A 10,636-nucleotide genomic window follows, 5' to 3' on the forward strand; every position below is an offset into this window, starting at 1 on the left:
CCCCCACCCCCTCCACCTCCCAACCCCGTAACCGTGTAATGCGACATAATCCCCAGCGCATTACGAATTGTGTCACCTTAATGCCACGTTATACCACTTGATGTGTTAATTGCGGGAGTGTTTTTTTTGGCGGGGGACAGGGGGGGGGACGTTATTAAAATAGGCGAATGGAAATTGCAAGATTACCTGCGGGGAGTGCGGGATTGTTGATGATCCGAGTTCTTTCATCACCTACTGGCGACGGCGGGAGGCGAAGGGGTGAGGCGAGGGGGAGAAAGAGGAGCAGGGGGCAGTGGTGGGGAGGCGTTCTTCCCCCCAATGAAGCGTCGCGGTGCGCCTTGCTGTGTCCACGAGGCATCGCAAGCGAGCCGCTCGTCGGGCGTAGTTACTGCCGTGTCGACAGGAACGTGCGCGCTTAAAATCAGCCGTCTTATTCGTTCGACGACTGCGGCCAACACAGAGTGTGTGTGTGTGCCACGTGCCTTTCCCGTGGTTATATTGTCCTGTGCAGATGCGGTGCACGTACAAAAAAACTAAAGTTTAAACGTCGCACGGACAGAGATCAGCCCACGTAGCCGTTCGGAATGTTGGCGCAAGTTCTGCCCTCTGCACGTGTCAAGGCTGGTACGGCTCACCACGCGGTGAAGAGGCCAACACCACGACGCCCAGCTGCCTTTGTATCCCCAGTTATGATGTTCCAATGTCCACACGTATCGCCAGGCACTCGTTTGAGGCCGAGTAAACTTCGGGGTATATCAACGGTCGATGCTGTCAAGAAATTGCACCCAGGTCACAGGGTTCGTAGCGCCCTTCCTTCCGATATTAGAAGCCAGTGGAGAGCAATGCACTTTCAAATCTACGAAATTGAAAACTCATTTCTTTAGAATCGCTTTTTGCGTTTAGTTTGTTGTCTTTCCCCCGCGCCTCCGATTAGCGCGGTTTGCTGTGCACGGTGCGAAAGACGTTCAACATTCATACACACAAATTGCAGGGCGCTTGCGAATACTCCTCGACGAATCTTCCAGCGTCGTCTGCACGTATTCTCCTGCACCCAGACAGCCGACGCGTTTTTCCCGTTGCTTCGTTAAAGCTCAACTCTCTCTGACCCACACAGCAGCAGAGGCATTATTTCTGTCTCTTAGCATGCACTCCTGGCTGACCCTCGCCACTCTTCCAAAGTGGTTTATGTGGAACACCATGCACCCACTCCGCTAATGCCATCGTGCGTCTTTTGACCTCTGTGTCTCACGAGTCGCCTGTCACCACCACCGCCTGGCAGAGCGAAGCGCTGCGATGCATTCTCACAGGCAAGTCGGTCACTCCATCAAGCGTAAGCCGAATACGCAGATATCAAACTAACAATAGTCGCGTGACATTTCGAGGAAAGGCCGAATTAGACCTCTGGCGTGGGTAACCTCGCACGCACGGCACCCGCTTAAGTTTTAAGAGGGCAGCGGTCATTTGGTCGAGACTTCACGGGACGCTGGCAAATGGAGAAGGCCTCATTCCTACAAGAGAAATAATTGATTACCACTTGACATTCGTGTTTGTGTGCGTGGACACGACCAGTGTGTGTGTGTCACTCGTATGGAGAGAAACTGGCCGCGGATATCACTGTGTATATCACGTGATGCCAGCTCCGTGCTGCTGGGTAACACATCACTGCCATCACCACCATCGCCACCATCACCACCAGTACCATCGGACTATTGGCATCATCAGGGACGCACTGCACGACACGGACGCGCTCAGCGAGCGACACGGCCACCGCGTCCCTGGTGCTGTCGGGCGTGGGGTTCACGCCACGTGGGGTTCACTCCGCGTGAGTTCACTCCGCGTGAGTTCACGCCGCGTGAGTTCACTCCGCGCGCCCCGTGAACGTCTGGCACGGGCGAGACGGCGAGGCCATCCCGCCCTTTCTACCCTCTGTCTCCACCCCCTCCACAGTCTCCACCCCTCCCCCACCACTCTCTCCACCCTCCACGCCCCCACCGTCTCCACCCCCTCCACCACTCTCTCCACCCTCCACCCCCTCCACCGTCTCCACCCCCTCGACCGTCTCCACGACCGCCGCACGTGGCTCTGACCGCACGCGCACGCGAGACGCGCGCGTGCACGCGGGGCCCTTGCCCGGACCACCACCCTCCCCCCCAGTGCATCTCCTTGCCCGGTTCTCCTCCTCCTCCGTTAATCCCTCGCGACCGCCCCCCCCCCCGACACGTGCCCTGCTCGTGACGCCCCGCGCACATGGCCGCTTGCGCGTGAACTCACCTCAGCAGCCGCCGCCCTCTTCATCCGTGCCCGTGTGCGATCCATGTGCGCGGCGCTCCAATGTCACTCCCTGCCTGGCCACTTCTTACCGCGGTGGCGAGGTGTTAACCGCCGCGGGTTCGATCTCGATCCTGAGTTTGCATGTTCTCTCTTGCCGTGGTCGCGTGGATTTTCCCCTCCACATTTAGAAACGTGCCTTTCGAGTATGTGGCTGCTGTAGAGTTCAACACGATCAGCAACATCGCGAAGCTGTCATTTATGGCCAGGTCGTTTCTGAAAAAATCCCAGCTACATAGCTCAGAGGGCTTTAGCTGGTAAAATAAAAAATATAAGTCAAATTTTTTTCGTTTATTCGATGTGGCACGTGTCAACAGGATGACTTAGAACGAGCAGGAACGTAGTACACTGCAGAACAAACAGGCTCATGTTGCATTTAGGTCGTCAGCATAAGCAGCAGAAGCCGCCGCCGCGAGCAATCCATTGCTGGATGAAGACTTCCCCCACATGCCCAGCTCCAGCTCCTGTCGGATGGGGAGGGGGCCCTCGTGCTGCTGTGTGTGGGGGGAGAGGGTGGGGGGGGGCACCGTAATAACAATTCTATGATAAAATACTGCATTTTAAGAGCCGCAATGCGTGTGGACACAAGACGGTTGTCCTTAATTTAAAAAAGAATAACGTCACGAAACCGTCCTGAACGAGCCGCATGCTGCCGACCCCTGCGCTCGGCAAAGTGAATTTGGGCGGTGGGGGGCGGGAGTCGAAAGGATATTTCATGGTGCAGGACCCGTCCCAGGAGCCACCGAATGCCGGGCCCCTGTACCCCAAGCTGCCACCTCCACTGCCTGAGATGCAACAATCCACCCAGCCACTGCACACAGATGTTGATACTCCGACTGATGCTCCTGCTGTTGTGGAGTGACTCATGCAGCCAGATATGGCTGCAGGGTCTGGTGGTACATGTTGTTTACGTCGTTTATTGTGAAAATTCGGTCACAGTTCCTATGAGCACTGTTTCATCGCTTTTATGGCTTTATTTTGGTGATTTTCGAAAAGTGTATTGGTTTAGCCATGTTTGTTTGTTGTAGTACAGAGTTCGACTGATGGCCTTAATCTAAGTTGTATTGTGGTTGTTGTTGTTTGACTTGCATCCCACTGGGATTTTTGCACACAGCGTTGGTGTACGGTGCTTTTTATGCAATATTTTGCTGTCTTGTCTTGGATTTTCTGTTTGCACATAGTCACTTTAAGATGTTTTCTTGTTCATGTTTTTGTTTTTTGTTTGTTGCGGTTGCACCCGATTCAAGAGCCGAATGGCTCACAGGGCTATACCTAATAAATAAACTTTGAACTTTGGTCTCACCGCTCCCTCATTTGGCTGCGCGCTCAGTTCTTTTCTCGCTCTCGGCCTTTGTGACTCTGAGCCAACACGAGTCCTGCCCAAGCCCGCTTCACTTTCCTTCACACGCAATATTGCGTCACAATTAGCACATCATAAATACACAAATAGACACAATAATACATGCGTAAAGACAGCACAGGAAAGGGGTCAGTTTCACGTCAAGACGTTAAATGTAGGTGCACCATTATTTAAACAGGCTAACGATGGAACTGGGTCAGATCGCATTTACTACAGGGTGTTTGAAAATGATGGACCCAATTTCAAAGCAGTATATTTCACGATGGAAACATGTTACAATAACACAAAAAGTTACAAACGGTTTAATGAGTTATCAAGTTTTTCTAACCATTTTATAACTGCTCGATGTGCCCTCCACCTGCTGTACGGACAATATCGAAATGATAGTTGAATTCGTCCCAAACGCCTCTCAAAGTGTCTTCTTCCACTGAAGTCACCGCTGCCGTGATTCTGTTTTTGAAGTCATCCAGAATAGTCGCTAATGGTGGCGCAAAAACACCACGGGCTTTGACGTATCCCCACAAGAAAAAGTCGCAGGGTGAGGTGATGTCTGGGGATCTTGGGGGCCAAGAGTGTAGCGCCAAGTCTTGGGGGGGGTCCCGTGCGACCTATCCAACGTTGAGGCAGCGCGTCTTGCGAATGACTGAGGCTAGGGGCTGGTTGTGCACTGGTAGAGGCATCTAGCGGTAACCATTTTAAACTCTATGCCCCGCCCTCTCTATGCCCCGCCCTCTCTATGCCCCGCCCTCCTCTCTATGCCCCGCCCTCTCTATGCCCCGCCCTTTCAAGTGGTAAGAGTTCCATTCATGGGCGGTTCGTGGTTGCAGAGATATAGCGATTTCAAATTGGGTGAATCTCTTTGAAACACCCTGTGTATATCAAATGTGTCGTTAAAACCCGCCACCACCCGACACAGCCAACTAGTAAGGGCTGTCACGTAAACAGAACGTGGCCAATTCGCCACGTGACAACCCTTACTTGCTGGCTGTGTCGGGTGGTGGCGGGTTTAACGACACATTTATATATTTACACGATCTAACCCAAAAAAAAACTCTATTATGGACGATATTAGTCGCGACAACCTACAACGTGTTACACCGATAGGACTGGTGTTTACTGCCCGAGTCTCGTAGCAGAGTGTGGCCGGCTGAAGCGAATGCTTTACTGTGCTCACCGTTGCTCGGCAAGGGTCGTGTGCCGACGGGGCTAAACACGTTCGTTTCTTTTTTTTGCCGGCGAAAAATCTTTGCGCGTGGTTTTTATCACTCATCAGCGAGTCTCCCAAAACAGAGCTAGGAAGATTTCATGTTTAGGCGCACCTTGTGAATAAACTCTGAGTAAAAAACAAATAAGAACACGTATTTTTTTGTAGCCGAAACGTCGTGAGAATTATTTAATGTTTAATTTTTTATTATTTTATTATTTCCCTTCTACGCGACTTTACCGAAAGAACCAAGAAGATGAATCCCTGCAGTCACGAAAGCTTTAAATAGAAATTTAACACGTATTTTTTAAACATTTAAAACAAACTAAGGTTGCGTCCTGTGGTGCCCTAACCGTGGGGCTAACTTCGTGAATGTTGTGACGGCGCGAGTCTATGTGCTTCCTGACCGCTTAAGCGAGTTGGTTTCCACGTGACTAGACGATTTCCCCCCCCTCCCCCCATTATCTTCACTCGCCTAATCCCCTAGCAAGCGTGTACATATTTTTGCACATTTATAATTTTAAGAGCAATTTACGTATTCACTTACCATTAATCGCATTTCACTGTACGAATTCATTGTTACATTTCGTCAAATGTGTCCAATTTAAATGTTAAAAAAAAACACGTTTCATATTGAGTTCTCAAAGTGTGTCTTGGTGTAAATCAGGTTACCCTCACTGCTTTCATGCCTCTGAATGGGTGTATTCATCTTCCTGGTTAAACAAAGGATTGAACAACAACATTAACCCATTTAAAACATTCATGATAGAGAACCATTAGTCCACCCGCTAATGCACCTCAAGTAGCCTACAGGCTCCTTCTGGGAGTCTGAAGGTCACTAGAAGGAAGGCCAATCAGAAAGAGGCATGACTCCACATTCCCCCAGTCCCATACACCTGATAACGCAGCAGCAATTTCTTTAACAAGCCTCCGGATCTGAATTTTTATGAATACCGGAGGAATCAGATGAGCTATAATGCAATTTTTTTCAGAGATGTCCTGTGGGGGCACCGGGTCAGAACGCTACAAACAACAAATAATACAAAAAGACGACGGAAGTGCAAAGTATAAGAAAGGTAAGCAAATCACTAAACAACTAAAACTATTTTTGATGTAAAGCTTTCGTGACTGCAGGGATTCTTTCTTGGTTCTTTCGGTAAAGCCACGTAGAAGGGAAATAATAAAATAATAATAAAAAACGCCACTTTTTTCAAATTTTCTTGCTGTGGATTTCACACCTGATGATGATTGCTTGTGTTACAATCGAAACGTCGTGAGACTTTTATTGTTTTCTATTTTTATTATTTTATTATTTCCCTTCCACGTGACTTTAGTGAAAGAACCAAGAATAACTAAAAGTATATAATCTTTGGTTCTTTAGGCAAAGTCACGGAAGTATAAAATAAAAGAAATCACGACGTTTCGATCGCAACACAAGCGGTCGTCCTTAGGCAATTCCACTGCTGGATGATATTTTTTTCCGCCTGAGGACGACCGCTTGTGTTGCGATCGAAACGTCGTGATTTATTTTGTTTTCTACCCACGTGACTTTACAGAAAGAACCAAAGAGTATAGATTCCTGCAGTCACGAAAGCTTCAAATCAAACTATATATATTTTTACGTACCAATTAAGGCCCACAGACCTATTAGCTTTTTTTTCAACAGCGACCTGGCCACAAATGATAGCTCAATGAAGTGGCTTATCATGTGGACATTTATAGCAGCCACATAATTTAAATAATCTAAACGCCCGACTCTGTTGATGAGACCCATAAGCTCAAGCCAGTATGGAGTTTGCTTTGCTTAAAACAATGCTGCAGAATATGGTATGGAAAGCCAATAGGTTGATGGACTGAAACATATTTGTATTTGTCTAAATGTAAATTTTTTTATGCATATGGAAATAATTTGGCCGGAAAGTCTCATTAGATGGTGTTGTTTTCAATCATCTGCATACACCATCACGCTAACTCCGGTCATCCTTGCAGCGGATTTTTGCTGGCCATCAAACAAAGAGGGTCACCGCATCGCGCGCTTTCAGATGCGCTTCTGCGGCCGTCTGGAACACTCTTCCTTCCGATATTAGGAAGCCACTGGAGCTATGCACTTTTAAATCTAGATTGAAAACCCATTTATTTACAATTGATTTTTGTGTTTAATTTGCTGTACTTCTCTCGCACCTCCGATTAGCACGGTTGGTTACGTACGGCACGAAAGAAGTTCAACATATATCTGGATGTCAGTCTCTTCCAACGGGTGGATAACATCTTGAAACTCCAGTTCCTCACACAACAGAACGCGTTCTCAGCTCCCCGGTTCAAGAATGTCATCAGGTATGCGGAGCTCAAAGCGGGATGCGTCGATAACGGGGCCTGAGTCATACCAGTTCAACATTGTTTTGAAGTTGGATATCTTCTTAAAACAAAACTTCCAGAAAGTTGTGGAGATCAGTGTGGAAGTGGTGAGGCTACGCTCATCCGATGCGCTGTCCACTGTGAGCGGCGGCTGTGTTTCGCTTTGATGCAAGTTAAAACACGATTATTACCTCGTTTTTTTTTATTTGACTAAAATCGGCCCGTGGACAAACGAGGGTCACGTGACATGACACCGCTCCCGTTGTCCTCGGCGTGCACTGTTGATGCACAGATGCTGTGCTAGGAATCGGGAGAGCGTCACTCTCCTTGAATCTTCCCTGTGAGTCCTGCTTACACGTTCGCTTTTAATTATATTTCCCCCACATGCACGAAACAACAACGACAGAATGTTAGGATATGACAACCCCACACTGAGCATTATCGGAGCATAACATCATTAACACAGTAGCAGCAGCAGATTATACACTGGTCAACACACTTTTTCTGGCATAAGGTATTCCAACGGTTTTAAGGTAATTTTGGGGTGCTGATTCCAAATCTGGCATCAGTTTTTGTCTATCACATCAGGTTTTTGAGATATCAAATATTGCATTTTCAATAAAAACTGCAGAAGAAAAATATTAAATAAATGTGGATATCTACATAAAATGATATTATAAACACACTATCCAAAAAATACAGCACCATATTTTAACACTAAAGCAGTCACTGACTCGCAACAACTTGCAATCATAAGTGACACAGTTAATTTCGGGTAAAATCAATGAAAATGGGGTTTGCCGATAGCATAAAAATGAGATGTGATAGAGCAAATCTGAGATCAGATTTGGAATCAGCACCCTGAAATTAGTCTAAAACAGCTGCAAAAGTCCAGGCCAGAATTTTTTTTTTTGTTGACCAGTGTCAGTAATCAGTGATTGTTGTTCTTCGTGAACGTGATCAGCGTCGATCGCGAGGGATCGACAGACGTCGGTCCCCTCGGATCAATGAGTCGAGGCCGGCGCTCGAAGAGCAGCAGGTGTGGAAGCTAACAAGGGAGGACCTCACCATTGGAACCTCATTTGCCAGTAAAAAATATGATAATTGTTTTTTTACCCTTCTATCTGGCAACAAAACTGACACCTTTTTTTACAAGGAGTCATGTTTGCATAGACCACAATACCTGCAGCCATAATGTAAACAAAAAACATAACTCTGATAACATATGCACTGTCCTTGAAGTTGATTGGTCCACACCCGAGACAGCTTTCCTTAGAGCCTAGTTTCACATGGGTTGGACCAGATGACGCCAAAAGGACAGTGCATATGTTATCAGAGTTATGTTTTTTGTTTGCATTATGGCTGCAGGTATTGTGGTCTATGCAAACATGACTCCTTGTAAAAAAAGTGTCAGTTTTGTTGCCAGATAGAAGGGTAAAAAAACAATTATCAAGGGATGACCTTTTTCATTTTGATCGAGACTATTTCTGTCCGCCGCTCCTTTTAAAATTCACAAGTCATTTTTTTCGGCGTCGCACTCAGAGAACGCTCCAGGTGACCGCTCGCAACAAAACTGGTGGCGCAGCCACACGAAGACCCACTCCTCCCGACAAAGCCATCGGATGTCTTATACTCAACATCTCCTCTTTAAAGCATCTATCCTTTAATCCTCTCACCCTCCCTCCCCGTGCTATTGTCGCGATTAAATCCCAGGTGGGGAAATGTATGTTGACAACAACGTAACAAAAATACTGTGTCGCTCAGCGGCTTGCTCCAGTATGAATAACGATTCTGATTCGTAGAGGTGGGCGGATGAACTTTCATCCAGCAGCGGTTGATCTCAGCAGCTGCTGCTGCTACTGATGATGTCACGAGTGGCCAGGGGCTCGCGTGGTGCTTTCCACGTGGTGCTGCCCTGCATTCCTTACCATCGTTAATCTTCCTTCAAAAAAGAACATGTTCTTAAGCAGAAGATTAGTGCTGGATGTTTGCCAATGTGATTTGTAACTTTCATCCCTTACTCATGTATTGATAGTTCTATTTCAATGTGCAATATTATTGCGTGTTGCCTTGGTGTGGTCTGGGGGTGTTCTTGATGTCATTTGTCTCGATTGCCCAACCTTGGGAATTGGGTGTATTTATACGATTTGAACTTATACACTTTCACCTATTTTTTTTCTTCCTGATTTGATTTCCTTTCCTACACGTTGCACTCCTGAAGCGTCATAGCTCAACGTCTTTCTCCACGACGAATACAGAATTCTGATTCAATAAGGAGGAGCGGCTAGGAAGGAGGCCAACCGGCATTTATTTTTGTTCGAGGTTCGCGTCTCCGTTTCGTAAGAGCTCACGTCACGTGCCGGGTCCACGCTCGCGGCACGAGCCGCCCCCCCGCCCCCCACCCCACCCCGGCGACGCGCCGAGCACGCGGCACATCGAGCGCCGGAGGAGGGGGGAGGGGGCCCGAACTTAGATTTCGCGGCCAGGTAAACCGCTCCAATTACAGGGCTCGCGACAGCGGGATTAGCGCTCGCCCGCACTCCACGGGAAACTCCTGCGGGCGGTCGGGCGAGACGGCGGGGCCCGGCGCGTGGCGCACGTGGCCCACGTGCGCGCCTGACGGCACCGCCGTGCGTGGACACGGCGGGGCCGTACGGCGGATCCAGCACCGGTGGCCATCGCAGATTTTTTTTTTTAAAGCACACGTCCCGACAAATAAGCCGGACAGGCAGCCACTCGGGCAGGCAGGCAGGCAGGCATCCAACCAGCCGGCCCACCAGCCAACCAGTCACCAAATGTAGCACAGTTATTTACTTAACCATCCAGAAATCCAGGCAGCCACTCAGCAAGACAGCCATGCACGCACTTAACCATACACTCAACCAACCATTTAGCAAGCCGGCCACCAAACCATCCACCCAGCCATCAAGATAACCATCTACCCAACCAACCTGTTAGACAGTTATCTATCCATCCATCCACCCAGACACCAAGATAATCATCTACCCAGCCAACCAGTTAGCCAGTTATCTATTCATCCATCCACCCAGGCACCAAGATAACCATCTACCCAGCCAACCAGTTAGCCAGTGATCTATTCATCCATCCACCCAGACACCAAGACAACCCTCTACCCAGCCAACCAGTTAGCCAGTTATCTATTCATCCATCCAACCAGACATCAAGATTACCATCTACCCAGCCAACCAGTTAGCCAGTGATCTATTCATCCATCCACCCAGACACCAAGATTACCATCTACCCAGCCAGCCAGTTAGCCAGTTATCTATTCATCCATCAACCCAGACATCAAGATTACCATCTACCCAGCCAACCAGTTAGCCAGTGGTCTATTCATCCATCCACCCAGACACCAATATTACCATCTA

Source organism: Lampetra fluviatilis, chromosome 31 (genome assembly GCF_964198595.1).
Source record: "Lampetra fluviatilis chromosome 31, kcLamFluv1.1, whole genome shotgun sequence".
In the NCBI taxonomy this organism is placed as follows: Eukaryota; Metazoa; Chordata; class Hyperoartia; order Petromyzontiformes; family Petromyzontidae; genus Lampetra; species Lampetra fluviatilis.